This window comes from Drosophila sechellia, unplaced genomic scaffold (assembly GCF_004382195.2).
Source record: "Drosophila sechellia strain sech25 unplaced genomic scaffold, ASM438219v1 U_264, whole genome shotgun sequence".
NCBI lineage: Eukaryota > Metazoa > Arthropoda > Insecta > Diptera > Drosophilidae > Drosophila > Drosophila sechellia.
Window position 1 is genome coordinate 5,107 of NW_022611206.1, and position 16,721 is coordinate 21,827.

The window sequence follows — 16,721 nt, forward strand, 5'->3', positions numbered from 1 at the left end:
ATCAATTTAGTGACGCATATGATATTGTCCCTATCATATAATTAATATACAGACTCTAATGAATTGTGTCAAGTTGCCAAACACCTCGTCATCAATTTAGTGACGCATATGATATTGTCCCTATCATATAATTTTTGATATAAAGACTTTAAAGAATTGTATCAAGTTGCCAAACACCTCGTCATCAATTTAGTGACGCATATGATATTGTCCCTTTCATATAATTAATATAAAGACTTTAATGGATTGTGTCAAGTTGCCAAACACCTCGTCATCAACTACTATATTATGGTTGCGCCGACCTCTCATATTGTATTCTCTTATGTGTTCATAGGATTTTGACAATTATACGAGTAAATTAAATAATATACATATGAAAATGATTAATTATTATATGTATAAGGGAAAAAATGATGAAATATTCCCATATTATCTTAGTATTATAGAGGAAAGACCGTTGCCGACCTCTGATATTGTTCAAACTTATGTATTTATATGATTTTGGCAATTATATGAGTAAATTAAAAAATATACATATGAAAATGGTTAATTATTATATGTATATGGGAAAAAATGCTAAGATATTCCCATATTCTCTTAGTATTATAGAGAAAAGCCATTTAAGTGAGAGGGTATAGTAGTGTAAACGACCGGAATTACGACAGAGGGTTCAAAAACTACTATAGGTAGGCAGTGGTTGCCGACCTCTCATATTGTTCAAAACTTATGTATTCATATGATTTTGGCAATTGTATGAGTAAATTAAATAATATACATATGAAAATGATTAATTATTATATGTATAAGGGAAAAAATGCTGAAATATTCCCACATTCTCTTAGTATTATAGAGAAAATCCATTATAGTGAGAGGGTATAGTAGTGTAAACGACCGGAATTACGACAGAGGGTTCAAAAACTACTATAGGTAGGCAGTGGTTGCCGACCTCTCATATTGTTCAAAACTTATGTATTCATATGAATTTGGCAATTATATGAGTAAATTAAATAATATACATATGAAAATGATTAATTATTATATGTATAAGGGAAAAAATGCTGAAATATTCCCACATTCTCTTAGTATTATAGAGAAAATCCATTATAGTGAGAGGGTATAGTAGTGTAAACGACCGGAATTACGACAGAGGGTTCAAAAACTACTATAGGTAGGCAGTGGTTGCCGACCTCTCATATTGTTCAAAACTTATGTATTCATATGATTTTGGCAATTATATGATTAAATTAAATAATATACATATGAAAATGGTTAATTATTATATGTATATGGGAAAAAATGCAGAGATATTCCCATATTCTCTTAGTATTATAGAGAAAAGCCATTTAAGTGAGAGGGTATAGTAGTGTAAACGACCGGAATTACGACAGAGGGTTCAAAAACTACTATAGGTAGGCAGTGGTTGCCGACCTCTCATATTGTTCAAAACTTATGTATTCATATGATTTTGGCAATTGTATGAGTAAATTAAATAATATACATACGAAAATGATTAATTATTATATGTATATGGGAAAAAATGCAGAGATATTCCCATATTCTCTTAGTATTATAGAGAAAAGCCATTTAAGTGAGAGGGTATAGTAGTGTAAACCACCGGAATTACGACAGAGGGTTCAAAAACTACTATAGGTAGGCAGTGGTTGCCGACCTCTCATATTGTTCAAAACTTATGTATTCATATGATTTTGGCAATTGTATGAGTAAATTAAATAATATACATATGAAAATGATTAATTATTATATGTATAAGGGAAAAAATGCTGAAATATTCCCACATTCTCTTAGTATTATAGAGAAAATCCATTATAGTGAGAGGGTATAGTAGTGTAAACGACCGGAATTACGACAGAGGGTTCAAAAACTACTATAGGTAGGCAGTGGTTGCCGACCTCTCATATTGTTCAAAACTTATGTATTCATATGATTTTGGCAATTATATGATTAAATTAAATAATATACATATGAAAATGGTTAATTATTATATGTATATGGGAAAAAATGCTGAGATATTCCCATATTCTCTTAGTATTATAGAGAAAAGCCATTTAAGTGAGAGGGTATAGTAGTGTAAACGACCGGAATTACGACAGAGGGTTCAAAAACTACTATAGGTAGGCAGTGGTTGCCGACCTCTCATATTGTTCAAAACTTATGTATTCATATGATTTTGGCAATTGTATGAGTAAATTAAATAATATACATATGAAAATGATTAATTATTATATGTATAAGGGAAAAAATGCTGAAATATTCCCACATTCTCTTAGTATTATAGAGAAAATCCATTATAGTGAGAGGGTATAGTAGTGTAAACGACCGGAATTACGACAGAGGGTTCAAAAACTACTATAGGTAGGCAGTGGTTGCCGACCTCTCATATTGTTCAAAACTTATGTATTCATATGATTTTGGCAATTATATGATTAAATTAAATAATATACATATGAAAATGGTTAATTATTATATGTATATGGGAAAAAATGCTGAGATATTCCCATATTCTCTTAGTATTATAGAGAAAAGCCATTATAGTGAGAGGGTATAGTAGTGTAAACGACCGGAATTACGACAGAGGGTTCAAAAACTACTATAGGTAGGCAGTGGTTGCCGACCTCTCATATTGTTCAAAACTTATGTATTCATATGAATTTGGCAATTATATGAGTAAATTAAATAATAAACATATAAAAATTAATATTTATTATATGTATAAAAAAAAAATAATCATATTATATATGAATAATGGAAAAAAAATGAAATGTTCCTATAATCTCTTAATATATAAGAGAATAGACCGTATGTTGGGTGGCAAACGGAATTGAAAATACCCGCTTTGAGGACAGCGGGTTCAAAAACTACTATAGGTAGGCAGTGGTTGCCGACCTCCCGCATTATTCGAAATATTTATTTCGGATTATGTTTATATTGGTTACATAAAATAAAGTATATTATTATCCGTACAAATTTGTTTCTCAGTTCTATAGAACACGGGACTTGGCTCCGCGGATAATAGGAATATACGCTTTTTAGATAATATCGTTGAAACAAAAGTCAAGTTTCTATTATATATAGAATAACAAATCGTTTCCATATATTATCGTTAATTTTTGGAGGCAGGCAAATATTAATTTATTACCTGCCGTATAGTTGGATTATTATATCGTTACGGTATAATACAAATATGGATTCTTATGAAAGAAATATAAAATTATATATTAAATGTGGAAATATTATCATATGCGCTTGGTTTTATGTTATATATTACCAGAGAGATATATGAAAAGAGATAAATTTTAAATTTATCTTCAAAATGCAAATGATTTAACTTAATATTTATATTGGTTAAACAAAAATTGTACATGTGTGGATACAATAATTATGTATGTTGGAAATAAAATGATATTTTATAATGAAATATGTATATATAAAAAGATAAAATTATAGAAACATATATATTACAATAATTATATGAAATTCTTGTTATATTGGTAAAACAAGTATAAATTAAAAATGAAAATATGGATTACGAATGCTATATAAAAATGGCCGTAATCGAATAGATTTTTTACTTATATTTATATATTTAAAATTTTACCCAAAGGCGAAATATTGAATTTTATTCAATATAATAAAAATCATGGAATTATATAAAGTGAAAAATCTATATATCTATTATATTGCTTATTTCGATTCAAAAAATATGAATGGAATATGAAGGAAAAACATTATTCTGGTTGATCCTGCCAGTAGTTATATGCTTGTCTCAAAGATTAAGCCATGCATGTCTAAGTACACACGAATTAAAAGTGAAACCGCAAAAGGCTCATTATATCAGTTATGGTTCCTTAGATCGTTAACAGTTACTTGGATAACTGTGGTAATTCTAGAGCTAATACATGCAATTAAAACATGAACCTTATGGGACATGTGCTTTTATTAGGCTAAAACCAAGCGATCGCAAGATCGTTATATTGGTTGAACTCTAGATAACATGCAGATCGTATGGTCTTGTACCGACGACAGATCTTTCAAATGTCTGCCCTATCAACTTTTGATGGTAGTATCTAGGACTACCATGGTTGCAACGGGTAACGGGGAATCAGGGTTCGATTCCGGAGAGGGAGCCTGAGAAACGGCTACCACATCTAAGGAAGGCAGCAGGCGCGTAAATTACCCACTCCCAGCTCGGGGAGGTAGTGACGAAAAATAACAATACAGGACTCATATCCGAGGCCCTGTAATTGGAATGAGTACACTTTAAATCCTTTAACAAGGACCAATTGGAGGGCAAGTCTGGTGCCAGCAGCCGCGGTAATTCCAGCTCCAATAGCGTATATTAAAGTTGTTGCGGTTAAAACGTTCGTAGTTGAACTTGTGCTTCATACGGGTAGTACAACTTACAATTGTGGTTAGTACTATACCTTTATGTATGTAAGCGTATTACCGGTGGAGTTCTTATATGTGATTAAATACTTGTATTTTTTCATATGTTCCTCCTATTTAAAAACCTGCACTAGTGCTCTTAAACGAGTGTTATTGTGGGCCGGTACTATTACTTTGAACAAATTAGAGTGCTTAAAGCAGGCTTCAAATGCCTGAATATTCTGTGCATGGGATAATGAAATAAGACCTCTGTTCTGCTTTCATTGGTTTTCAGATCAAGAGGTAATGATTAATAGAAGCAGTTTGGGGGCATTAGTATTACGACGCGAGAGGTGAAATTCTTGGACCGTCGTAAGACTAACTTAAGCGAAAGCATTTGCCAAAGATGTTTTCATTAATCAAGAACGAAAGTTAGAGGTTCGAAGGCGATCAGATACCGCCCTAGTTCTAACCATAAACGATGCCAGCTAGCAATTGGGTGTAGCTACTTTTATGGCTCTCTCAGTCGCTTCCCGGGAAACCAAAGCTTTTGGGCTCCGGGGGAAGTATGGTTGCAAAGCTGAAACTTAAAGGAATTGACGGAAGGGCACCACCAGGAGTGGAGCCTGCGGCTTAATTTGACTCAACACGGGAAAACTTACCAGGTCCGAACATAAGTGTGTAAGACAGATTGATAGCTCTTTCTCGAATCTATGGGTGGTGGTGCATGGCCGTTCTTAGTTCGTGGAGTGATTTGTCTGGTTAATTCCGATAACGAACGAGACTCAAATATATTAAATAGATATCTTCAGGATTATGGTGCTGAAGCTTATGTAGCCTTCATTCATGGTGGCAGTAAAATGTTTATTGTGTTTGAATGTGTTTATGTAAGTGGAGCCGTACCTGTTGGTTTGTCCCATTATAAGGACACTAGCTTCTTAAATGGACAAATTGCGTCTAGCAATAATGAGATTGAGCAATAACAGGTCTGTGATGCCCTTAGATGTCCTGGGCTGCACGCGCGCTACAATGAAAGTATCAACGTGTATTTCCTAGACCGAGAGGTCCGGGTAAACCGCTGAACCACTTTCATGCTTGGGATTGTGAACTGAAACTGTTCACATGAACTTGGAATTCCCAGTAAGTGTGAGTCATTAACTCGCATTGATTACGTCCCTGCCCTTTGTACACACCGCCCGTCGCTACTACCGATTGAATTATTTAGTGAGGTCTCCGGACGTGATCACTGTGACGCCTTGCGTGTTACGGTTGTTTCGCAAAAGTTGACCGAACTTGATTATTTAGAGGAAGTAAAAGTCGTAACAAGGTTTCCGTAGGTGAACCTGCGGAAGGATCATTATTGTATAATATCCTTATCGTTAATAAATATTTGTTATAATACAAATAAATACAATTTACCAAAATAAAAATATTACAAAATGATTCCACGGAATCAAAAGTTAAAGTCAAAATAAAATGAAGATGGCTTTTATTTTATATGTGGGGCTTGGCAACCTCATAAAAAGACTTTAACATTATTAATGTTGCTGTGCGTATTTGTGGCAGTACTTACTACAACAACGGCGTTTCCTATAAAAACAAATTCTCGAAAATGGAAATCGAAGAAACTAAACTAAATTCGAAAGTAGAAGTCGAATTAAAATAAAAATAATTTTGAATGTGTGGTAATCAAAATAAGTGTGTGTGTATATGGACCATAATATACACGCGTTGCGAATATGTATTGTTCATCTATGTTATGAGCATACGTTGGCTAATGCAACAACCTAAAATATACAATGTTTGTACCTGTCATCCATCAGGTTAATGTTTTATATAAATTTTGCAGTATGTGTCACCCAAAATAGCAAACCATAACCAGATTATTATGATACATAATGCTTATATGAAACTAAGACATTTCGCAACATTTATTTTAGGTATAAAAATAAATTTATTGAAGGAATTGATATATGCCAGTAAAATGGTGTATTTTTAATTTCTTTCAATAAAAACAATATTGACATTATATAAAATTGAATTATAAAACTCTAAGCGGTGGATCACTCGGCTCATGGGTCGATGAAGAACGCAGCAAACTGTGCGTCATCGTGTGAACTGCAGGACACATGAACATCGACATTTTGAACGCATATCGCAGTCCATGCTGTTATGTACTTTAATTAATTTTATAGTGCTGCTTGGACTACATATGGTTGAGGGTTGTAAGACTATGCTAATTAAGTTGTTTATAAATTTTTTATAAGCATATGGTATATTATTGGATTAAATAATGATTTTATTCATAATATTAAAAAAGAAATGAAAAACATTATCTCACATTTGAATGTGAAAAACGAAGAGAAATATTTTCTTTTTCAATCAAATAATACTGAGAAATGTCTAGCATAAAAAATTGAAATATTTTTCATCTAGAATTGTCTCTTATTAATGATTCGGAAAAAGAAAAATCTTGGTTTTGTTATTATTCTTCGTTGGTTCGTTAAATGGATAAAAATGACTTTGCTTACAAGAACTATTGGAACTATTTATAACGAATTTAATTGATTGTTTTATCATTTATATATAAAGAATTTATGGCAAAATATAGTTATATATACAACCTCAACTCATATGGGACTACCCCCTGAATTTAAGCATATTAATTAGGGGAGGAAAAGAAACTAACAAGGATTTTCTTAGTAGCGGCGAGCGAAAAGAAAACAGTTCAGCACTAAGTCACTTTGTCTATATGGCAAATGTGAGATGCAGTGTATGGAGCGTCAATATTCTAGTATGAGAAATTAATGATTTAAGTCCTTCTTAAATGAGGCCATTTACCCATAGAGGGTGCCAGGCCCGTATAACGTTAATGATTGCTAGATGATGTTTCCAAAGAGTCGTGTTGCTTGATAGTGCAGCACTAAGTGGGTGGTAAACTCCATCTAAAACTAAATATAACCATGAGACCGATAGTAAACAAGTACCGTGAGGGAAAGTTGAAAAGAACTCTGAATAGAGAGTTAAACAGTACGTGAAACTGCTTAGAGGTTAAGCCCGATGAACCTGAATATCCGTTATGGAAAATTCATCATTAAAATTGTAATATTTAAATAATATTATTAAGAATAATGTGCATTTTTTCCATATAAGGACATTGTAATCTATTAGCATATCCCAAATTTATCATAAAATATAACTTATAGTTTATTCCAATTAAATTGCTTGCATTTTAACACAGAATAAATGTTATTAATTTGATAAAGTGCTGATAGATTTATATTATTACAGAGCGTTAATTTTTCGGAATTATATAATGGCATAATTATCATTGATTTTTGTGTTTATTATATGCTCTTGTATGATTAACAATGCGAAAGATTCAGGATACCTTCGGGACCCGTCTTGAAACACGGACCAAGGAGTCTAACATATGTGCAAGTTATTGGGATGTAAACCTAATAGCGTAATTAACTTGACTAATAATGGGATTAGTTTTTTAGCTATTTATAGCTAATTAACACAATCCCGGGGCGTTCTATATAGTTATGTATAATGTATATTTATATTATTTATGCCTCTAACTGGAACGTACCTTGAGCATATATGCTGTGACCCGAAAGATGGTGAACTATACTTGATCAGGTTGAAGTCAGGGGAAACCCTGATGGAAGACCGAAACAGTTCTGACGTGCAAATCGATTGTCAGAATTGAGTATAGGGGCGAAAGACCAATCGAACCATCTAGTAGCTGGTTCCTTCCGAAGTTTCCCTCAGGATAGCTGGTGCATTTTAATATTATATAAAATAATCTTATCTGGTAAAGCGAATGATTAGAGGCCTTAGGGTCGAAACGATCTTAACCTATTCTCAAACTTTAAATGGGTAAGAACCTTAACTTTCTTGATATGAAGTTCAAGGTTATGATATAATGTGCCCAGTGGGCCACTTTTGGTAAGCAGAACTGGCGCTGTGGGATGAACCAAACGTAATGTTACGGTGCCCAAATTAACAACTCATGCAGATACCATGAAAGGCGTTGGTTGCTTAAAACAGCAGGACGGTGATCATGGAAGTCGAAATCCGCTAAGGAGTGTGTAACAACTCACCTGCCGAAGCAACTAGCCCTTAAAATGGATGGCGCTTAAGTTGTATACCTATACATTACCGCTAAAGTAGATGATTTATATTACTTGTGATATAAATTTTGAAACTTTAGTGAGTAGGAAGGTACAATGGTATGCGTAGAAGTGTTTGGCGTAAGCCTGCATGGAGCTGCCATTGGTACAGATCTTGGTGGTAGTAGCAAATAATCGAATGAGACCTTGGAGGACTGAAGTGGAGAAGGGTTTCGTGTGAACAGTGGTTGATCACGAGTTAGTCGGTCCTAAGTTCAAGGCGAAAGCCGAAAATTTTCAAGTAAAACAAAAATGCCTAACTATATAAACAAAGCGAATATAATACACTTGAATAATTTTGAACGAAAGGGAATACGGTTCCAATTCCGTAACCTGTTGAGTATCCGTTTGTTATTAAATATGGGCCTCGTGCTCATCCTGGCAACAGGAACGACCATAAAGAAGCCGTCGAGAGATATCGGAAGAGTTTTCTTTTCTGTTTTATAGCCGTACTACCATGGAAGTCTTTCGCAGAGAGATATGGTAGATGGGCTAGAAGAGCATGACATATACTGTTGTGTCGATATTTTCTCCTCGGACCTTGAAAATTTATGGTGGGGACACGCAAACTTCTCAACAGGCCGTACCAATATCCGCAGCTGGTCTCCAAGGTGAAGAGTCTCTAGTCGATAGAATAATGTAGGTAAGGGAAGTCGGCAAATTAGATCCGTAACTTCGGGATAAGGATTGGCTCTGAAGATTGAGATAGTCGGGCTTGATTGGGAAACAATAACATGGTTTATGTGCTCGTTCTGGGTAAATAGAGTTTCTAGCATTTATGTTAGTTACTTGTTCCCCGGATAGTTTAGTTACGTAGCCAATTGTGGAACTTTCTTGCTAAAATTTTTAAGAATACTATTTGGGTTAAACCAATTAGTTCTTATCAATTATAACGATTATCAATTAACAATCAATTCAGAACTGGCACGGACTTGGGGAATCCGACTGTCTAATTAAAACAAAGCATTGTGATGGCCCTAGCGGGTGTTGACACAATGTGATTTCTGCCCAGTGCTCTGAATGTCAAAGTGAAGAAATTCAAGTAAGCGCGGGTCAACGGCGGGAGTAACTATGACTCTCTTAAGGTAGCCAAATGCCTCGTCATCTAATTAGTGACGCGCATGAATGGATTAACGAGATTCCTACTGTCCCTATCTAGTGACGCGCATGAATGGATTAACGACGGACGTGTTTTCGTTGCGCTCGTGTACAGATTGCGAAGAACTTGGTTTTCCGTGTTTGGAAAGTAATAAAATCGGTGAATTAGTGCTCCGCGAAAGTCGTGTGCTAATTTTCGTGTGTTATAAACAAGCGGTTTGGAAGTAATTAACAATTAATTGTTGGGAATTTTCCACTTAGCACGTGCTGAAGGCGAACTTACGAGTAAGTTTTTCGAGTAAGCTTTTTGATCAGCTGTCACAAAGCTTATTGGTGGGAGTCACTGCTAAGGTTTGTGTCTAGGGAGAGTTTTAGTGCTACCAGACTCTACCGATAGGTGGAGCTCGAGTTCCAGAGCAACTACCTTTTGTCAGCGAGTAAACGAGCATACGGTTGCTGGCGTCGACGGTAGGTGGAGCCACCATCGTATTTATGCCGATGGAGAGCGACAGCAGCGCGAGTGCCTTGAGCGGAAGTAGTGCCTCGATGAAGTCCAGACGAGGCAGGCGCAGAAGCCATCTGGCATCTAAGAGCTCGGCGCCAACGCAGGCGAAATTGGTTGCCCTGGCATCGAATGGAGTGCCAGAACCCGTTGGGGTACTGGAGGAGCCGTTTTCGTCGCTGGAGGACGCCCGGGCGGCTACGGAGAACGCTGCCATTGATGCTGCCCCCCCCACGCTGCTGCCACCGCTGCTGATCCTACTGCTGCCCCTGCTGCCGACCACACTGCTGCCTCCGCCGTTTTCACTGCTGCTAAAATTGTTGCCACCACTGCCACTGCCGCCACCGCTGCCGCCCGTGCTGGGCAAGCAGCCATGATGGCAGAGCTGTCGGCCACACAGCGCATGGTGAGAAGCAGCTTCCGCAGACTAGGAGAAGTGGACACGGAAGAGCTCTCATATGCTATCAGCCGCTACGATGAGCTGGTGTTGGCGCTAATGCTCCGGTGCGGAGAGCTGGAGACGCGGCTTGCTATGCCGCCACCGCCGCCGCCGTCGTTGAATCTGTTGAAAAATACGGCCGCCAATGCTCCCCAGATGCAGCAGGTTGCACCCATCGCTGCCCCGCGGACTACCAAGGTCCGCGAGACGTGGTCAGCGGTGGTGAAGTGCGACGACCCTGCGCTATCGGGGAAAGACATAGCGGAAAAGGTGCGAACGATGGTTGCACCCTCTCTCGGAGTCAGAGTACACGAGGTCCGTGAGCTCCGTCGAGGTGGTGGTGCGATCATTCGCACTCCTTCGGTGGGAGAGCTGCAGAAGGTGGTCGCTTCAAAAAGATTCGCCGAGGTTGGCCTAAATGTGGCACGGAATGCGGCCGAGAAGCCGAAGGTCGTCGTATATGACGTCGACACAGCTATCGGCCCTGAGGAGTTTATGAAGGAGCTCCACGAAAACAACTTCGACAGCGAAATGAATCTGGCCCAGTTTAAGAAGTCAGTGCACCTGGTGACCAAGGCGTGGTCGGTAGCTGACGGCGCCACAGTAAATGTGACGCTGGAGGTTGACGACCGGGCGATGGCGAAGCTTGATGTAGGTCGTGTCTACATCAAGTGGTTCTCATTCCGATGCCGGTCACAGGTCCGCACATACGCCTGCCACAGATGTGTGGGTTTCGACCACAAGGTCAGCGAATGCCGGCAGAAGGATAGTGTCTGTCGCCAGTGCGGGCAACAAGGCCACACTGCGGCAAAGTGCCAAAACCCGGTGGACTGCCGGAACTGCCGCCACAGAGGGCAACCCTCGGGGCATTACATGCTCTCGAGCGTTTGCCCGATATACGGGGCGTTGCTGGCGAGGGTGCAAGCTAGACACTAATGTTTAGCTTCATCCAAGCGAACTGTGGCCGAGGCCGAGCTGCGACCATCGAGCTCGGAGTCCGACTCAGGAGATCGGAGTCTATGTTCGCGCTGGTGCAGGAGCCGTATCTCGCGGGGACGGAATGGATGTGCTGCCTGAAGGAATGAGAATTTTCATCGATCGGCGAGGGAAGGCAGCCATCCTAGTGGATCACCAGGAAGCCATCTGTATGCCAGTGGAGACCCTCACCACAGATTATGGCGTATGTCTGGTCGTGAAAGGGAGTTTTGGCTCAATCTTCCTTTGCGCCGCATACTGCCAGTATGATGCACCTCTGGAACCGTACATCCGGTACATGGATGCGGTCCTGCTGCAGGCCAGCAGAACCCCCGCAATCCTGGGCCTCGACGCGAATGCAGTGTCCCCCATGTGGCTTAGCAAACTCTCTCGTCATGCCGAGGGGCAAGCTAACTACAGACGGGGTGAGCTGCTGTCAGAGTGGATGCTGGAGGCAAGAGTCGCCGCCCTAAACCAGTCAACAGAGGTGTACACGTTCGATAATTACAGAGCTACAAGCGATATCGACGTGACAATCGTCAATGAGGCAGCATCTATGTGGGCCACATATGAGTGGAGAGTGGACGAGTGGGAATTGAGTGACCACAACATCATTACTGTTGTGGCCGAACCAACTACCGCGCGCGCAGTTGAGAGCATAGCTCCTGTGCCGTCCTGGAACTTCTCCAATGCACGTTGGCGATTGTTCAAGGAGGAAATGGTGAGTAGAGCAGCCGAACTTCCGGAAAACTTCTCAGAGTCGCCGTTGGACCAGCAAGTTTCGACCCTGCGCAGTATAGTACATAATGTATGTGATATTGCGCTGGGAAGAAAGTCCATCCGATTGCCCAGCAGGAGAGCACGTTGGTGGACTGCCGACCTCTGTGATGCAAGGCGCGAAGTCCGGAGACTTCGTCGCCTACTTCAAAATGGAAGGCGTCATGATGATGATGCCGCAATAGAGCGTGTATTGGTCGACCTGAGGCGGGCCTCAGCCAACTACAAGAAGCTCATTTGGAGGGCGAAAATGGATGAGTGGAAACGCTTCGTGGGAGATCATGCCGACGACCCATGGGGGCGCGTCTATAAGATTTGCCGAGGCCGCAGGAAGTGCACGGAGATTGGGTGCCTCCGCGTGAATGGCGAGATGATCACCGATTGGGGTGACTGTGCACGAGTGCTCCTCCGCAATTTCTTCCCAGTTGCGGAGTCCGAAGCACCGACTGCCATCGCGGAGGAAGTCCCACCGGCCCTCGAAGTATTCGAGGTTGATGCATGTGTTGCCCGGTTGAAGAGCAGGCGCTCTCCCGGCTTGGACGGCATTAATGGCACTATCTGCAAGGCAGTCTGGCGCGCCATACCCGAGCACCTTGCATCGTTGTTTTCCCGATGCATCCGATTAGGATACTTTCCCGCTGAGTGGAAGTGCCCACGAGTTGTCTCGCTGCTCAAAGGGCCAGATAAGGACAAATGTGAGCCCTCCTCATATAGAGGAATATGCTTGCTACCAGTCTTTGGTAAGGTGCTCGAGGCCATCATGGTGAATCGTGTGAGAGAAGTTCTTCCGGAAGGCTGCAGATGGCAATTTGGATTTCGCCAAGGACGATGTGTGGAGGATGCTTGGAGGCACGTGAAGAGCAGTGTTTGTGCCAGCCCGGCGCAATACGTGCTCGGCACATTCGTGGACTTCAAAGGAGCATTCGACAACGTCGAATGGAGTGCTGCACTCCGCCGACTAGCCGACTTGGGATGCCGGGAGATGGGCTTGTGGCAGAGCTTTTTCTCCGGCCGAAGAGCAGTGATCCGAAGCAGTTCCGGTACTGTGGATGTACCGGTAACTAGAGGCTGCCCGCAGGGGTCAATCAGTGGCCCATTTATCTGGGACATACTGATGGATGTACTGCTTCAGCGTCTCCAGCCGTATTGCCAGCTGAGTGCATACGCGGATGACTTGCTGCTTCTCGTCGAGGGAAATTCCCGAGCTGAGCTAGAGGAAAAAGGTGCAGAGCTGATGTCCATCGTAGAAGCGTGGGGAGCGGAAGTTGGCGTTACCGTCTCGACCAGCAAGACGGTAATAATGCTGCTGAAAGGTGCCTTGAGACGTGCGCCTACGGTGAGGTTTGCTGGAGCGAACCTTCCGTATGTGCGTAGCTGTCGGTACCTTGGCATCACGGTCAGTGAAGGAATGAAATTCCTCACGCACATAGCTTCGCTTCGCCAGCGGATGACCGGAGTCGTTGGAGCATTGGCGCGTGTGCTTCGAGCCGACTGGGGCTTCAGTCCTCGAGCCAGGCGGACCATATATGACGGACTCATGGCACCTTGTGTGCTGTTTGGTGCCCCGGTATGGTATGACACCGCCGAACAGGTAGCCGCCCGGAGACGACTAGCCTCCTGCCAGAGGCTAATCCTGCTTGGATGCCTTTCGGTATGCCGAACAGTGTCCACAGTGGCACTGCAGGTACTTGGCGGAGCTCCCCCGCTTGACTTGGCTGCTAAGTTTTTAGCGGTCAAGTACAAGCTGAAGCGTGGATACCCGCTGGAGGAGAACGACTGGCTATACGGCGAGGACACTACGTGTCTAAGCTGGAAGCAGAGGAAGACTCGCCTAGAGGAGTGCTTGCTGCAGAATTGGCAAAACAGATGGGATGACGACAGCGAACCAGGACGGGTGACGCACAAGTTCATCCCATACGTCACTCTCGCCTATCGAGATCCAAGCTTTGGATTCTCGATGAGGACGTCTTTCCTGCTGACAGGTCACGGGTCGTTTAACGCATTTTTGCAAGGGAGAGCCCTCAGCGATACCACTGCTTGCGCTTGTGGTGATCCATATGAGGACTGGATGCACATATTGTGCGCTTGTCCTCTATATGCAGATTTGCGAAACCTCGATGGACTTGGAGTGCAGCGCCTTGGCGAAAACTGGACCTTCAATAGAATCCTGGAAGATCAGCAGAGGATTCAACGGCTGGCAGCGTTTGCGGACGAGGTGTTCCGTAGGAGGAGGGGTATTTAGCCCAAAACTTCGCCGTGTGGTTAGCGGGCGAGAATACTTCCACAGCCCGCTATTGCTTGTCGTAAGAGGCGACTAATATAGCGACTGGTTCCTCTAACCATGCTTGTCGGAGCAAAAGGAGGAGGCCCACCGAGCCTCTCTTTCGGTACCACGGGTTGTGCTGCTCCAAGACAGCACATTGAGGTAGGCCCCCTGGTGGGAGTATCGTGGTGGCTGTGGTTGATACCCATATCGCGGGTAGAGCCTTCGTGTTCGACGTTTGAGTTACGGTGCTAGTTGCGCAAAACTCGGGTGCTGTGACCCAGAGATCAGTAGAGATTTTAGGTAGATCTCGCTCCTCAGCAAGGGGGAGTGCTTGCCCGGCAAGCAAGTACTCGAATTGCTACCGGGGTGGTCGCTATGTACATAGCTATAGCTTCCAGTCCGGGACGTTTGTCTGGCGTATCCAGACTCATGCACCATGTTGATACATGCACCACTTGTGGGTGTTCAGGGTGTCGTGGTTGTAATCCCTTCAGTGTGGAACACGCCACGTAAAACAAGTTCGGAGAGGTCCGAAAGTCACTGTCCCTATCTACTATCTAGCGAAACCACAGCCAAGGGAACGGGCTTGGAATAATTAGCGGGGAAAGAAGACCCTTTTGAGCTTGACTCTAATCTGGCAGTGTAAGGAGACATAAGAGGTGTAGAATAAGTGGGAGATATTAGACCTCGGTTTGGTATCGTCAATGAAATACCACTACTCTTATTGTTTCCTTACTTACTTGATTAAATGGAACGTGTATCATTTCCTAGCCATTATACGGATATATTTATTATATCTTATGGTATTGGGTTTTGATGCAAGCTTCTTGATCAAAGTATCACGAGTTTGTTATATAATCGCAAACAAATTCTTTAATAAAACGATGCATTTATGTATTTTTGATTTGAAAATTTGGTATAACTCCAATTACTCAGGTATGATCCAATTCAAGGACATTGCCAGGTAGGGAGTTTGACTGGGGCGGTACATCTCTCAAATAATAACGGAGGTGTCCCAAGGCCAGCTCAGTGCGGACAGAAACCACACATAGAGCAAAAGGGCAAATGCTGACTTGATCTCGGTGTTCAGTACACACAGGGACAGCAAAAGCTCGGCCTATCGATCCTTTTGGTTTAAAGAGTTTTTAACAAGAGGTGTCAGAAAAGTTACCATAGGGATAACTGGCTTGTGGCGGCCAAGCGTTCATAGCGACGTCGCTTTTTGATCCTTCGATGTCGGCTCTTCCTATCATTGTGAAGCAAAATTCACCAAGCGTTGGATTGTTCACCCATGCAAGGGAACGTGAGCTGGGTTTAGACCGTCGTGAGACAGGTTAGTTTTACCCTACTAATGACAAAACGTTGTTGCGACAGCATTCCTGCGTAGTACGAGAGGAACCGCAGGTACGGACCAATGGCACAATACTTGTTCGAGCGAACAGTGGTATGACGCTACGTCCGTTGGATTATGCCTGAACGCCTCTAAGGTCGTATCCGTGCTGGACTGCAATGATAAATAAGGGGCAATTTGCATTGTATGGCTTCTAAACCATTTAAAGTTTATAATTTATTTTATAAACGACAATGGATGTGATGCCAATGTAATTTGTAACATAGTAAATTAGGAGGATCTTCGATCACCTGATGCCGCGCTAGTTACATATAAAAGCATTATTTAATACAATGACAAAGCCTAGAATCAATTGTAAACGACTTTTGTAACAGGCAAGGTGTTGTAAGTGGTTGAGCAGCTGCCATACTGCGATCCACTGAAGCTTATCCTTTGCTTGATGATTCGATAAATAAATGATTTTTTCCTGTAGCCAAACACCTCGTCATCAATTTAGTGACGCATATGATATTGTCCCTATCATATAATTAATATAAAGACTTTAATGGATTGTGTCAAGTTGCCAAACACCTCGTCATCAATTTAGTGACGCATATGATATTGTCCCTATCATATAATTAATATAAAGACTTTAATGAATTGTGTCAAGTTGCCAAACACCTCGTCATCAATTTAGTGACGCATATGATATTGTCCCTATCATATAATTTTTGATATAAAGACTTTAAAGAATTGTATCAAGTTGCCAAACA

The 16,721-nt window shown here is 41.5% G+C and overlaps 2 non-coding genes and 1 pseudogene across 2 annotated transcripts; all 3 read left to right on the plus strand.

Moving 5' to 3' along the window:
* The first annotated feature begins 3,748 nt into the window (after positions 1-3,748).
* Positions 3,749-5,743, plus strand: LOC116802985. The gene has a single exon (XR_004363294.1). It is a non-coding gene; the product is annotated as a small subunit ribosomal RNA (ribosomal RNA).
* Positions 5,744-6,430: 687 nt separating this feature from the next.
* On the plus strand, positions 6,431-6,609 carry LOC116802982. Its single transcript, XR_004363291.1, has one exon. It is a non-coding gene; the product is annotated as a 5.8S ribosomal RNA (ribosomal RNA).
* A 394-nt stretch (positions 6,610-7,003) lies between these two features.
* On the plus strand, positions 7,004-16,417 carry LOC116802987 (annotated as a pseudogene).
* Positions 16,418-16,721: the final 304 nt, after the last annotated feature.